Source organism: Aptenodytes patagonicus, chromosome Z (genome assembly GCF_965638725.1).
Source record: "Aptenodytes patagonicus chromosome Z, bAptPat1.pri.cur, whole genome shotgun sequence".
NCBI classification, from domain to species: domain Eukaryota; kingdom Metazoa; phylum Chordata; class Aves; order Sphenisciformes; family Spheniscidae; genus Aptenodytes; species Aptenodytes patagonicus.
This window is the reverse complement of record NC_134982.1, coordinates 34,576,056-34,589,745: the sequence shown is the minus strand read 5'-3', so window position 1 is coordinate 34,589,745 and position 13,690 is coordinate 34,576,056. Positions and strand designations below refer to the sequence as shown.

Here is a 13,690-nt window from a genome sequence, read left to right as displayed (position 1 = left end):
ATCAAAATGCTCTAAACTCAGCTGTTTAGCCCATTTTCAATCACCCTCACTGTCTGCTTATCCAGCCCATACTTCGTTATCATCTCTGTGAGGGTGTTACTCTGGACAGTGGCAAAAGCCATATGGAAGTCTAGGTAGGCAATATCCATCACTCTCCCCTCATCTACCAAGCCCGTCATTTCACCATAGAAGGTTATCAGGTTAGTCAAGCATGACTCCCCCTTGGTGAATCCATGCTGACTGCTCCTAGTGTTTTACTTGTCGATCAACTGCTTGGAAATGGTTTCCAGGACTAGCTGCTCCATCACCTTCCCAGTGATTGAGTTAAGGCCTGATGGGCCTGTAGCAGCAAAATTTTCCCCTGGTCTCTGGGATTCCTGAAGGGCGGTCTTACTAGTTAAGACCAAGGCAAAGAAGGCATTCAGTATTTCAGCCTTTTCCATGTCCTGTTTCACCAGGGCCCCTGCCACTTTCAAGCAGTGGGTCCACATTTTCCCTAGTCTTCCTTTATCTGTTGATATACTTACAGAGGCCTTTCTTGTTGCCTTTGTCATCCCTCACCAGATTCTATTCCTGGGCTTTGATTTTCCTACCTGCATCTCTCCATGCTTAGACAGTGTCTCCGTATTCCTCCCAGGTGACCTGTCCCTGTTTCCACCTTTCACATACTCCCTTTTTATGTTTGAGTTTTGCCAATAGTGCCTTGTTCACTCATGCAGGCCCCCTGACATTTTTTGCCTGACTTCCTGCTTGTTGGGATGGACTGTTCTTGAGCTTGCAGGATGTGATCCTTGAATATGAAAAGCATTGCAGAAAACAATCATATTCAATAGAATGACTGAAAGTACTTCTACTGAGAGTACAAAATACTTGGCAGTAGCAGTTACGCTTATTGTATTTTTGGGTAACAGAAAATATTTCTTTTTTATTATTACTTGTCTTAGTTTAAGGTTAGCTTTTCAATAGTGAATAATTAACTTCTTTGTGAACACCATGCACATTTAGAAAGTGTGCTGAATGTCCACTGTACGTAAGAGGGGATCAAAAGACTAAAAAGCTGTCAGTCTTTGTGCATCTGCATTATTACCTCGTTCTTACTGTCACAGTATATGTTTCAGTTATATTATTGGGAGGGGTTTTTTTAGAACAAAGAGATGAGTCTGGCAGGATAAAGTCTACAAGACCTGCAGACTAGCAGCATAAAGACCAAAATCTGATGCTTTTGTTGTTTTGTTCATGATTGTATTTTAAGTGGAACATGTATTCCAGAGATAAAAGAAGAGAAAAGGATGTACTGAAAGTGAAGGTGTTATCAAGGCCCATAAAAGATAGTAGAAGAAGGATGAGCAGGAACGTAGAGTATCTCTGGTCAGGCTAAGCCAGCTGTTATTCACTATAAGAGAGAGGAGTGAAAAAATTGAACAATTGGATATTTATGGAAGACAGTGTTAGATGGGAGCATGAAAAGTATTAAGGTACATAAAATTCAAGAAGGGAAAGGTGGGTACGTGAAAAGACAAGTAGGTGAGTTAGAGCTAGAAAACAAGAAGGGAGAAAAGACAAAACCATCATGTTATAGAGGAGAGGTCCTATGATGATGGCACAGGTGAAGCAATAAACAAATTGATACAGCATGAAAATACCAACCTCAGCCCCACCAAAAAGCAGAAATTTCCTGCTTAATACAATGAGAAAACAGTTGGGATTTTTTTTTTTTAATTTGCTTTTTTCCCCCACAAACAATCTTTTATTATGGAAAAAAAGATAGACCATCATTTGTCCTGTCTATTCGCGTGTGATGAAATAACTTGAGTATTTGGCAGCCAAAATAGGCTGTTTGCCTGAAGGGCCAACTGACCAATGCATTCCACAAAAGCAGAAAGGGAAGAAGGTGTGAAAAAGATGAAGAAGAAACAAAAGAAAAAGTCAGTTTAGAAAGGAATAACTTTGCATGATAGGAATGCTGTTGTCACAAAAGCAATTATCTTTTCCTCCCAAGCTACAAATACTATGAAAACAGACCAGTGTGGAGCTAGGGGATAATTAAACCCATCCAAAAGCAAAGTATGAAGATATGCACAACTGAAAGGAAAGGTGCTTTTTAATTGTATCATCCTACAGTGACATTCAAATATATGCTGTAAAGATTATTCCTTTATTCAGTGTGTACTTGACACTCATCAGCTTTGGCTTGGGTATTTTATAGAACCTCTATAAGCCTGAATTCTAGTGAGAAAGAGTTAAATAAGTAAGTTAGAATGGACATCTACATGGTAGAGATCGACACTGGTTTGTGATATGTGAATAGATAGCTTTACTACTGGCAAGTCTACAGTTCTGTTCTCACAAACTATTAAAGTAATTTACTGATTAGCATACCGCCTGTGCAAGTACTGCAGTTTTTGGTAATACCTCTGGTGTACTTAATGAGCTAACAACACAAGTTCAGTTATGAAACTACATTTTTGCACTAAAAATGGTACATTCTAGCACAGCAACATAGCAAGACGTGTTTATAATTAAGACAATGTTGTTGAAAACACAATCGTTGTTTCATGAACACTTTAATCAGAAAATATCTGGTTCAAAACATTTAATATATGACCATTTATGATCTAGACTGTTTCACATCAGAGTTACTCTAGAGATTCCACTTTGTTTTGCTGCCTTTCAATGATAGCCGTTTACAGAAGTTATTTATTGTCAGTGTACTAACTCTTTCTGTTTCTTGAACCCTTCAGAATTTATTGGTGTTACTGTATAAATGCAAATAATACATGTTTTATTTTCTCTTTCAGGGAAATCTTGAAGAGTCTTACACTTTTAATCCTCCAGTCATTCATTGCGCTGTAAGGACATTGTGGTGAGGTGGTAAGTTGGTGTAGATCTATTGCTTTGATCAGCTAATTTGTCATTTCAGATTTAACTGCTAAAACAGTATCCTTCAGTGTGGTGTCTGTGTGGCAAAACTTGAGAAATGTTTTCCTGGCTCTCTTGGCAAATTCCCAGAATTATAAGTCTACGATTGATTTCATATGTAAGAAGTCTGAATCACAGAGGCATCAGATTTGTTCTGTATTTACAGATCAAGTTTATATCATCTGAACAGAGCAGTTGATTCATACATGCTCAGTACCTATTTTCCAGAAATCCTAGGTTCCTATACATCTGGAAATCTGGGTGATTATTGTAGTTAGTTTGATAGAGCATGAGTCACTCAGCAATGTTTGATATTGTCAGCGTTTCAAATTTCAGTGATCTATTTGTCAACTATTTGCCAGTCTTCTTCCAGAATTTTCCCTCTCCTCTTCTACCTCAGTATGACAAATCTGTAAAGGCTTTTCTTTTCCTGACTACAGGGAGGGCTGATAGATTTAAGAGGTCACTGTGTCCTGTCAATGTTCCCTGGATGAGCAACTTTTATGAAGCTCTAATGAATTACATCATGACTTCTGTTGATCTTAGCAACACTGTGGTAACTCTTAGATATGGCTAGCAATTTGTATCTGAAATAAGTTTATTTTTAATTTTTATTTTTAGTCCCTAAGCAGAGACAACAGGAGTGGTGGTCACATATTTCTAGCTGTTAGAACAGTTCTGAATAATGAAGGGTCCAATGACTGTAAGTCACAGTTCAGAGAATCATGACTAGTGGCTCCCAGTATTTCTGACCTCCAGCTGCCTGGCCAGTCAGCCTTAATAAACCACACTCATTCTTTTTTTTTTTTTTTTTTTTTTGTTGTACACTGAAAGTTTACATTACTGCTGGAGCTTGAGTGCTAAGAAACACGAATCTTCGTCTTTCAATGAGAAATCATATGACTTTTATTAAGCTAGATACTGTTTTGTGGTACTTTTCCATATTTCTATCCATCCATTAATAAAACTAGAGGAATAGTTTTACGACTCCAATTACACATCCTTGTTATATGAACAAGATTAATGTTCCAGAATTTAATGTGTACTAGAAAACCTTTCAAAGTACTAGATACTGAGAAGGATAAAGTTGTATGCTATTTCATTTTCTATAGACATAGAAATGGTCATTATATGATGTACTTCAATTGCAGAGTTAGGACCACTGACATAGCATAGATTCTTATTCTTTGCTTTGTTCTGTGCTTGTTGATAAATGGAGAACTTACAAAGTAAACAGGCTAAATTATTTCTGACTTTAATATATAAGATCACCCAGTCCAGAGTCTGTTACTTTTTAAACCAGACAGCTATTTGTTCTGATCGGTCTTCCGAGTGACTGTTTTTTGTGGTATCATTGAAGTATAGCGTCACCTACTACATCTTGGTCTAAAGGCAGAAATGATTTCGCACAAGCAGTATCTATTTATTAAAGTGAATACTAACAACAAAATTCTGGTTTGATACAAAGTTTCCTTTTGAAGATTTTTTCTTTCTTACCTTTGCAAATCAGTAACAGATTAAAGTGTGATCTAAATCATGTCATTTGGTCATCCTTTTGTTTAATTTAGTTAGTTAAAATATAAATTACTTTTATTGGAAGTAATAAAATTATCCCCTTGACTTGGTTATTTTTACTGTAAAAGTACAAGTAGTTTCCATGCAGTAATGTATTTACCCAAATTAATAAACATGTTCTCAGAACAAATTCACATTCTTAAAGTAAAATCTAATAAATATAAATCTAATTTATTTCTGCCCTCTAATGCAGTAGTGGTTTTTTTTAAAATATGAAGTTAATATTAATATTTATATTTCACAAAGAAGTCTCGATTCACTACAATTAGATTGTTGCCAATTTTTTAAGATTGCAAATCTTGAATAAAGGTATTTTCTTATAATTTTCTAGGCTGAAATCTTATCATCTTATTAAATGTAAGAAATTTCCTTGAAGGAATCAATAGCAATGAAAAGTCAATGGGAAATAAAAAATGAAGGAAAAAAAAAAAAAAGGCCAAATTTATGCCAAAGTTTGAGTTGTTTAAGATTGACATCAGTTTTATAGTTCTGGATTTATGTCACATATACAATGATATATAATTTTCAACTTGCATACATTTTCTATTTCAGATGTTATGGAAAAAATAAATCCAAATTGTGCAAACTTTATCTCTTACAGAAATTAATTTAGCAAAATTTCATAATAATAAAAAGCCTATTCAAATTTGAATAGAGGTTGCTACTGTTATGTATCAATTTATTTTAACGAGAAATTCAGTGCTTTGTTTTATGCTGCTTGGCAAGCACAGTTTCAGCCCTGAAAATGTCAACATGCAATTCTTCTTAGGGGTGAAATTTTGCCGGTGCAGAAATATAAGGCATATCCCTCAGACTTCACTGTGTCTTGAATTCCATGTGGAAACTTGGATGAACAGGGATATGTCTGCGGCACTTTCAAAGATAATTAAGATACATCCAAGAGGAGACAATAGGTCTTCATTATTTAGAATTAATTTGTTGTGGTTTATGAGAAAGACGGAAAATGTAGATATAGGCAAATAAGATGCAATATTTTACTTTTTGTGATCACAGAGATAAAGGAAGCAATTATTAAAGCTTTTTTGATGAACTTCATATTATTAATAAGAATGCGTGAGTATTAAATTAATGTATTAAAATTCTTAGCACTAACTGTCAGTTCAATAGCTTGGCAAGCTAAAATTAGAATATTAAAGCTTTAACCCCTAGGCCATATTTTTGAAGCCAGTTTACATTGGTTGAGTTTGAACATTCTTTTAGCTTGACAGTTATTTGGCTCCCTGAAATGTGATGGTGGAGTGAGTTCAAATGCCAAGGATAAAGAACCACATTACAAAACAATTGAGTGTTAAGACAATAGTTCACATCCTGCAATCACAACAGAAGGGTCAAAGACCAGGTGTCTATGCAGAGTCAAAAAGCAGGTCTTGTGGCTCAAAACTGATGAGGCACACTGTGAAAAAGTGAACTTCCGACCCCAGGCAGTATTGCAGTTGTGGTTAAAAAATTCCAGTTCATTTCGCCGCTTACCATCAGCACAAAATTCACTTTACCAGTTAATCAAGCTTAAAATTAGGGAGAAAAAGAACCTCCTTATTTTGATAAAATCTATATTGTTCCTAAAAATATCCTTACTGAAAGTGAGAATACCATAAGTCAAGCAGTCATTTCTACTGAAGGAATAGTGATTAGGAAAGCAGCCCTAATGGCACTGCAGAAAATCTCGGTACAGTACAGAAACATTACTAGTGAAAAGATTTTTGTCCCCAAAATTAGAGGTGCTTCAAGTAACTTAGTTCTTCTGGATTACTGTCATTTTGTGGATAGAAATCTGAATCAAGCAAATCTTCATAGAATAGAATGAGTTTTGAGACTTTATTGCCTAGTCAGGGCTGTGTATGCCTAAAAAGTAATTCATTATTCACAGAGAACACCTTTTTATCTGAGTCATGATGTGTTGTGCGAAACCGATCAAAATTTTGTAGCAAAAAAGCTTATTCTCCCTCAGTGTATTCTTGGTAGAGAAAACATACTTTAGAAACATTTAAAAATGAAATGATAACGTGCCAAAATCATTTTGCTTGGTCAATTTTAATGTTTTTTGTTCTGGTTTTAATTTTTTCATATCTATATTATATTATAATTCTTATCTCAATAATATTTATTGTTTTGTCTGAAAGTAGCGATTACATGTAACTAGGAGTAAAATTAGCATCCTTCTAAATCAAGACAATTATTGTGTATATATATGTATATATATTGTTTTAATAACTGATAATGTATTTCCTTTTTACAGAATAGTACCGTTGACCTTGTAAAAGTAGGCTTTATGTGTAAAACTAAGACTAATTAATTCCCATGTGATCTAGAATGGTGATAGTCTCTCCAGAATAGACAGGTGTTGAAGATCTGTTGTACTTTATGCAAGTTATGAGATAGATTATCAGAATTCTTAAGGCAAGGCATCCAAAGTAATTTTTTTCATTTATCTTTTCCATTTTGAATTCAAATGCACTTTCACCACTTCTCAAATACTCAATATTGTTCTTTTGAGTCTTCAAAGCATTGCAACTATTGAGATACCTACTCTTAGCTAGTGAGCAAGGTTGTGCAATTACTTTCACTCATGATCCTTTTTTATTATTTCCTGGTCAGATCATGGAAGACAATTGGCTTCCTTTCCAAAAACAAATGTTACTAAATAATCATTTGGATTTATTGTGTTCTACATGCATATTTGGACTTTAGAGGCAGCCATTCCATAATTGAAAAGTATGAAAACTATGTTCAGTGTTACTGCAGTTGTTAAACTTAGACTTTGTTTTACAGATTTAAGTATTAGAATACTGTAGCATATACAATTCTGAAATGTTACAATGCAGAATAGTGCGTATTATTTCTTCTCTTTTTATGTTAGGGAGTCTTTGATAAATTTAATCAACTTTTCTGTTTTCTAAACCACTCAAAACACATCTAAGACTACCACATATTTTATTTATTCTTTCATTAAACATCATGTCACTAACGTTGAGTGACCCAGTAGCTGACAGCAAGTATAGATTAAAAGGATACCTCAGGTTTGACTTTTTTCTGAAGTCCCATACGAAAAAGTCATACAAAAAGGAAAAAATCCTTTACTTTTCTTTGTCTACTTGCTTTGTGCTTTCAACATCCTTTGATGCTATAAATAACTATATTTAGTTTCTCCAGTTTGCCTGATTCATGATTGCATTTCTGATCTCCTACAGTAATAGACATGACAGCTTGTAAGTATGAAAACGCCTTTTTCCCTGCTTAAAACTAGGCAGGTAACTGTTACAGGGCTGCTAAACTACATCTGAATCCCCTGAGGATACCATACTGACATTCTACTAGAAATCATAAGAGGTGAATAGAGGATTTGTCTGGTTTTACCTGTTTTCAGGTGAAGAATAATATTAAGTACTTGGCAAAAGTAATTTATGAAAAGTGTTTATCTTCACACACTTTGAGCTTTGCTGTCTCTCTTCCGGGGTGAATGGAAATATGTTTCTGATAAGCAACATGCTGTCATATAGAAAGAAGGCATTTGTATGAAGTGTGTCGTCATGATGTATGACATGGCTTGTGTTATGAGTTCCACAGCCATAGTGTAAAACAAGCCCCTAATAGGTTGATGTTACATCATCATGACACTTGGCTTCCTGTACAGGTTTTTAAAATCTGTAGTTTCCTAATTTTCATCATACATCCATTATTGGTAGAGATTTTTGAAAATACCTGTACAGTAGATATTGTTTTATTATAGAGACTGTAATGCAAGATGCACCATGGAAATATATTGGATAACTATTCTTTTTAATTTTGAATTTATTAAAAACCTTTTAAAGTTTCCCATTCATCTAAAATGCTTGCATAAGAATTGTAGCAAAGAATACAATCATCTCAATTTTTTATCTGGATTATTAATTGCATTTTCTTATCACAGGATCAGATTTCTGCTGCTTTCCTATATTTACTCTTTGTGATACTTCATGCCTTAAAAAAATCCTTTGACAAATTTCTTATGTCCATAAGCAGCACAAGATCATCTCAGATATGCTGTGTATATATATATATGCAAATATATATTTTGCATATATATATGCAAAACATACTTATTTGTCCACTAGCTAGGAAAAAAAAAAAAAAGCAGATGTCTTGGATACTTAGAGCAAAATCTCTTTTCATACATAAACTTTTATTTTATAGCCAATAGCATATAATCCTATGTCCCTGAAGTAGAATGTTTTCTACTTAAATTAGGAGAAATTGCATATAATGGATATTAGCAAGGCTGATGACAGTTCTAAAACTGGAATAGCTTTTTTTTTCCCCCCCCAGGTTGAAATGTGTTTATCTTATTTATTGCAAATATTAAGCAAAATACAAGATTTGTAATTTCAGAAACATTAGAGAAGATCAGTGACTTTGGATGTACATTTCTGCTCTAAATTCTTGTCATTCATTGTTTCTTCTTATAATTCATTCATATAGACTAGTACAACCATTAAACTGCTTCCTTGAAAGTAGGCTGATTAGTACTTAGATTTTTTTATGCCTCTGATAAATTAAACTATTCATTAAGTTCCAAAGTGAAGAGCTCCAGTAATGACAATAGGAAAAAGAATCATATCTAGAAAATCAGAAGGCCTGATCCTGAATTCATTTTGGTGTGTAACTTTGAATTAGAGATGATTTCACATGCATTCAATCCCCTAGGTTAATAATAAGTGATACGCTTTCCTCAAAGATGTTTTTCTTTTTTTTTTTTTAATCAATGATGTAGAACACGTGAATCATTTCCTTTAGTTCTATGGCAAGAAATTAGGCAGAACACCATAAAAAAAGAACTACAAAAAGGTTTGTCAAGTAGGGTGAAAAAAATAGTATGTTTGAAAGAAACTGCTGTTAATTCTCCAAAAATTCTTTGTTTAAGACTAGAAGACAGTGACACATTTCATGATTCCTCTCTTTGCCGTATGATTTAATGACACTAAGATACATTAAAAACAAACAAACAAACAAGCAAACAAAAAAACCCCAAGAATTCCCTCCTCACAAAATCAGTGCAAAATTATTCATCTTTTTAATATTAAGAGATGAGAACTGAATTATTTGGAAATGAATTTCATTTTTTGATATATTGTTTTTCTACGTAAATTCAGCACTCTGGTTGCTTAAACCTATTTTAATTAGAGAGTTTCAGAGTATCTCTTTTTTTTTTTTCTTTTTTTTTTAAATTATATACATTACTCCTACAGTGCATTGCACAAAGAACAAGACTGTGCACAAAGAACAAGTCTGTATTTGTCTGGGGCTTCTTTGGGCTGGTGAGCAGCAGTCAGGATTTGCAGAATTTACACCTGAATTTTCAAGTAATTTTTCTGATGATACTATGAAGCTCTGGCTAAGGAAATAACAGTTTTTAGTCATTATTTACCCACATCATCTGATGTATAACTTGATTTTTTTCACTAAATGACAAAAATGTCTTGCAACTTCCGCTAATTCAGAAATGTATTTCTAAAGAAACAGTGAGTATTACAACTTCTCCATTGAGACATTCACTTTATGCTATTGTAGGTGACTTTGTTCTACTCCCACTCTTTCTTCGCCTGCTTAAATATTTATCTGAGGTAATAACAATAATTATAAAATGTAAGTCAGCAGCTGTTAGCACACATATTTTTATTGCTGACAAATTCAATTAAAGACATTGCTAGCTAAACCAATCAAATAACAGGTTGATCAGAAAAGGTCAACTCTGAATTATTGTTTCCCATAATAATTTCCCAAAGCACTAAGTCCGTAAAATTCATTTGAAATTGAAGCTCATAAAACTAAATTATGGAAAATGCCTTGCTAGTTTGTGGGTATTCTAGAGCATCAAGCCGTGTCTCCCATGCATAATGCTCCGGCTAACATTGCCCAGGTTGCAGCAGAACTACAGATAGGCTCTAGCAATATTTTCATTATAAATGCCTATTTCCAGGAATGTTAGCTATAGTCGGAAAGGCTTTTTTCCCCCATGAGTTCAAACCCAACCTTTTTCCTGTTTTTTCTTTTGAACTAAGTTTTGGGGTGTTTATGAATGACAAGAAAGAATGCTTGATACACAGTAATAAGTAAATTTATTCTAATAACAGCAGTAGCTTTTGAACTTCAGTAATTCAAAAGGGAATTATATTTCCAAAATTCCAGTGTGAGTTTGAAATTTTTCATGAATAAAAATGCAAATGATGATTAAAAAACCCCAAAACCAAGAGATCTTAAGACTAAGATAGGATGAAGCAGTAATTTATACAGCTACATTAAGCTTTTAGTTACTCTATGATCAAGGTGCATTAAAAATAATATTTGCCAACAATGCCACACAACTGAGGTTTCCATGGTTCCTGATTTGGCTCTTCTAACAACAGTAACAGCTTATGGAAGTCAGAAAGGAGTTTAAACTGAGTAGCTGCAGAAGTAGGGAATTAATGTGATCACAGTTGTTTTTTAAACAAAGTATTTTATCAGAGAATGCTGGTTAGAGAGATAATAAGGCTTTTCATGAGAACAACAACAACTACAACAACAAAAATTGGTAAAAACTAGTGAAAAAGAGGGAGAAACCAATATCCATCCAGGGATTATAAGGGAAAAAACTACTAAGCTCCAGAGGTTAGGCTGGTAGGCACCCTAAACAGTTGTAATGATCATTCATCTGCAGTTCAAATGTCTTTCTTTACTTCATGGTATTGCACATGGCAAAATTGAACATGGGTCTGCTAAAACACCTCATGATGAACTCATATGACCTAAATCTAAAGAAAAAAAGGATCACATCAGGTCTTATTCAACTCTTATGAATAGCTGTAGAAAAGAAAGAAAAGAAGAGTGCTGTGGAATCAACAGGTGCTGCCAAAACAATTTTTACCTCCCATGCTTCTACACAAATATGGAAATATCTGATTTACAATTCCGCCAGAACAGTAGTTTAGCTCACATTAGGCAAAACAGCTTCACAGTCCACTACAGATGTTTATTAAAGTGAAGAACAGTGTAATTCTATGGCCTTTTTCAAGGAAGGCAGGCGTTCATATTGTTTTAACAGACTTACGTGACACTGACTATTTTGCTTACCCTTGGCCACAGCTTCCTTTATAAAAGCTTCCTTTTAGTAGAAGAAAATGCTTACTTAGATTTTCTTTTATAAAATGCAATGTGTGTTTGATTAATAGGTATCTGAAAGGGAATAAAAGTTACTGGCATGTTAAAGCCACCATGTACTTAAATAATAAAACACTGAGAGATCATAGGACTTGGGTTTGATTATATGTATTATTCCAGTATATAACTGGAATTTTAGTTTTAATTTTTATCCTGAGTAGTTGTATTTTATTTTATTTTATTTTTAGACAGAAATGAGATTTTCACCAATTTGCAACACTGTCAGACTCTTAAGTACCAGTGTTCATGTTGCTTTTTTCTTATTATGTAAGCATTATTCTTGCCCAAATTGTAGCTGCAAGTTAGGTTTATTTAGAAAAGTGATGGCTTGCAATTCTTATTCTTATAGGAAGCTAAAAAAATTTTGATTTGGGATTGAAAAAAGGGATTTTTTTGTCCTTCTTGTTAATCTTTACTAGTGAATAGATGTTCAAGGCTTCTTTTGAAAATAAAAATGCCCAGCTGTGGGTTTCTAATGAATTAATTGAGGTGAGAGAAACCCAATTCAAACATAAGTTTTAATGTTGTACAAAGTTGAGAATCTGCACTCTTGTATTCAGACTATTTCATTGCCATGGACACACTTGTGTTTCTTATCTGGTATTATATGAATTAAAATAAGCATGTGTTTTGAATAAAACTCAATATTGAAAATTTAAGTAAACTGTGGACAGGGATAAAACATTTGAGTTTATTTGATATACACAAGTTTGTAAATGGAAGTAGATCCTTTTTAAGAATGCTTTTGCTTAGACCAATAAAAGTTGTATAAAATAGATAAGCAACTTATTTTTCTGAGACTGATTCCATGCAAACTGATGGGAAACCTTTTGATTTCAGTGGAAATGGTTGGTGACACCTGCCAAGATAGTCTTGAAAAGTTATTTTCTCCAATTTTCAATGTGAAAAATATGAGAATGTATTATTTAAGAATGTAACAAATCATTTTCCAGTAAAAGAAGCTTAAAAACTTTAATTTGCAAAGGAAATAAACTAGTGATACATGATGTGTTGATAGCATTATTCTTATATGTGTTGGTGTTCATAATTTAAATGTCCTTGCAGCTTTAAATAAAAGCATAAATAACTTGAAAGCAAGAAAACCAATACCCAGTTACAATCTTTATACTTCTTACCTTCATACTGGCCAGGGTAATAGAACCTTCCATTTCCATTAAGTTTACAGCTGTAGAAAATAGAAATATTTAGAGTGATAGCGATTACAGTTATTGCTCTGCTGGGTTCCTTGGACTAAAAGATTTGCTGGTGTGAGATTTGAGCACTTTGCAAATTTGTACATGAACTCCCAACATCCAGCAGTAGATCAGAAGCCTAGTCAGAACTATAGCTATTGTTCCAGCTAATCTGCTTATATTGGGAAATAGTGAACAAATGCCAGCTGTGTGTTTGCGGATCAGTCATCAGCTTCAAAGGAAATACAGCTAGCTGGGAAAGGAAAAAGGCATCAAAATGGTGCCTTGAGTTGTGTAAAACTGAAACAACTTAGTTTGATAGTTGCATGTGATTAGTTCAGGCAGATGTACCTGATAAATGGAACTGTGTTTAAAAATTCTAAAATAACCTAGAGACTTCACCATTGATAGGATTATCTGTGCCCAAATACATGTTACAAAGGGATTACCACTGAAGTGTATGTTTTCTACTACAAACCACAGAGTTATAAAGGAATATAAAGAAAGGGGAAATGCTTCTTAGAATACCTTTTAGTTTGCTAATGAGCATGTTCATGAACTGAAGCATCCTTCAGATACTTTGGAAACTGAAAACTCTTAACTGAATTGTGATGTCTTAGAATTGGTTCAAGACAGGAATAATGCTAGAACAACCACAAAGATATTAGTTATACTGCCATGAGACAATTCATTGACACAAAAGGGACGTATGGAATTTTAAATCTATGTAACTGAACTAAGACTGTCAAGATGGGAATCAATTGTATCTTTCAAAATCAGTGATTTATTTTTCTTGCCAGAAGCATACT

General features: G+C 33.8%; 1 protein-coding gene across 1 annotated transcript in view; it reads left to right on the top strand.

The window, feature by feature from the left end:
- The window catches only part of PTPRD (protein tyrosine phosphatase receptor type D), a 1,297,197-nt gene that overhangs the window by 286,870 nt on the left and 996,637 nt on the right, over nt 1–13,690 (top strand). Inside the window, exon 2 of the mRNA XM_076363450.1 lies at nt 2,799–2,871. The gene's annotated coding sequence lies outside the window, so the exon portion shown is untranslated. The remainder of the gene's footprint in view (nt 1–2,798; nt 2,872–13,690) is intronic.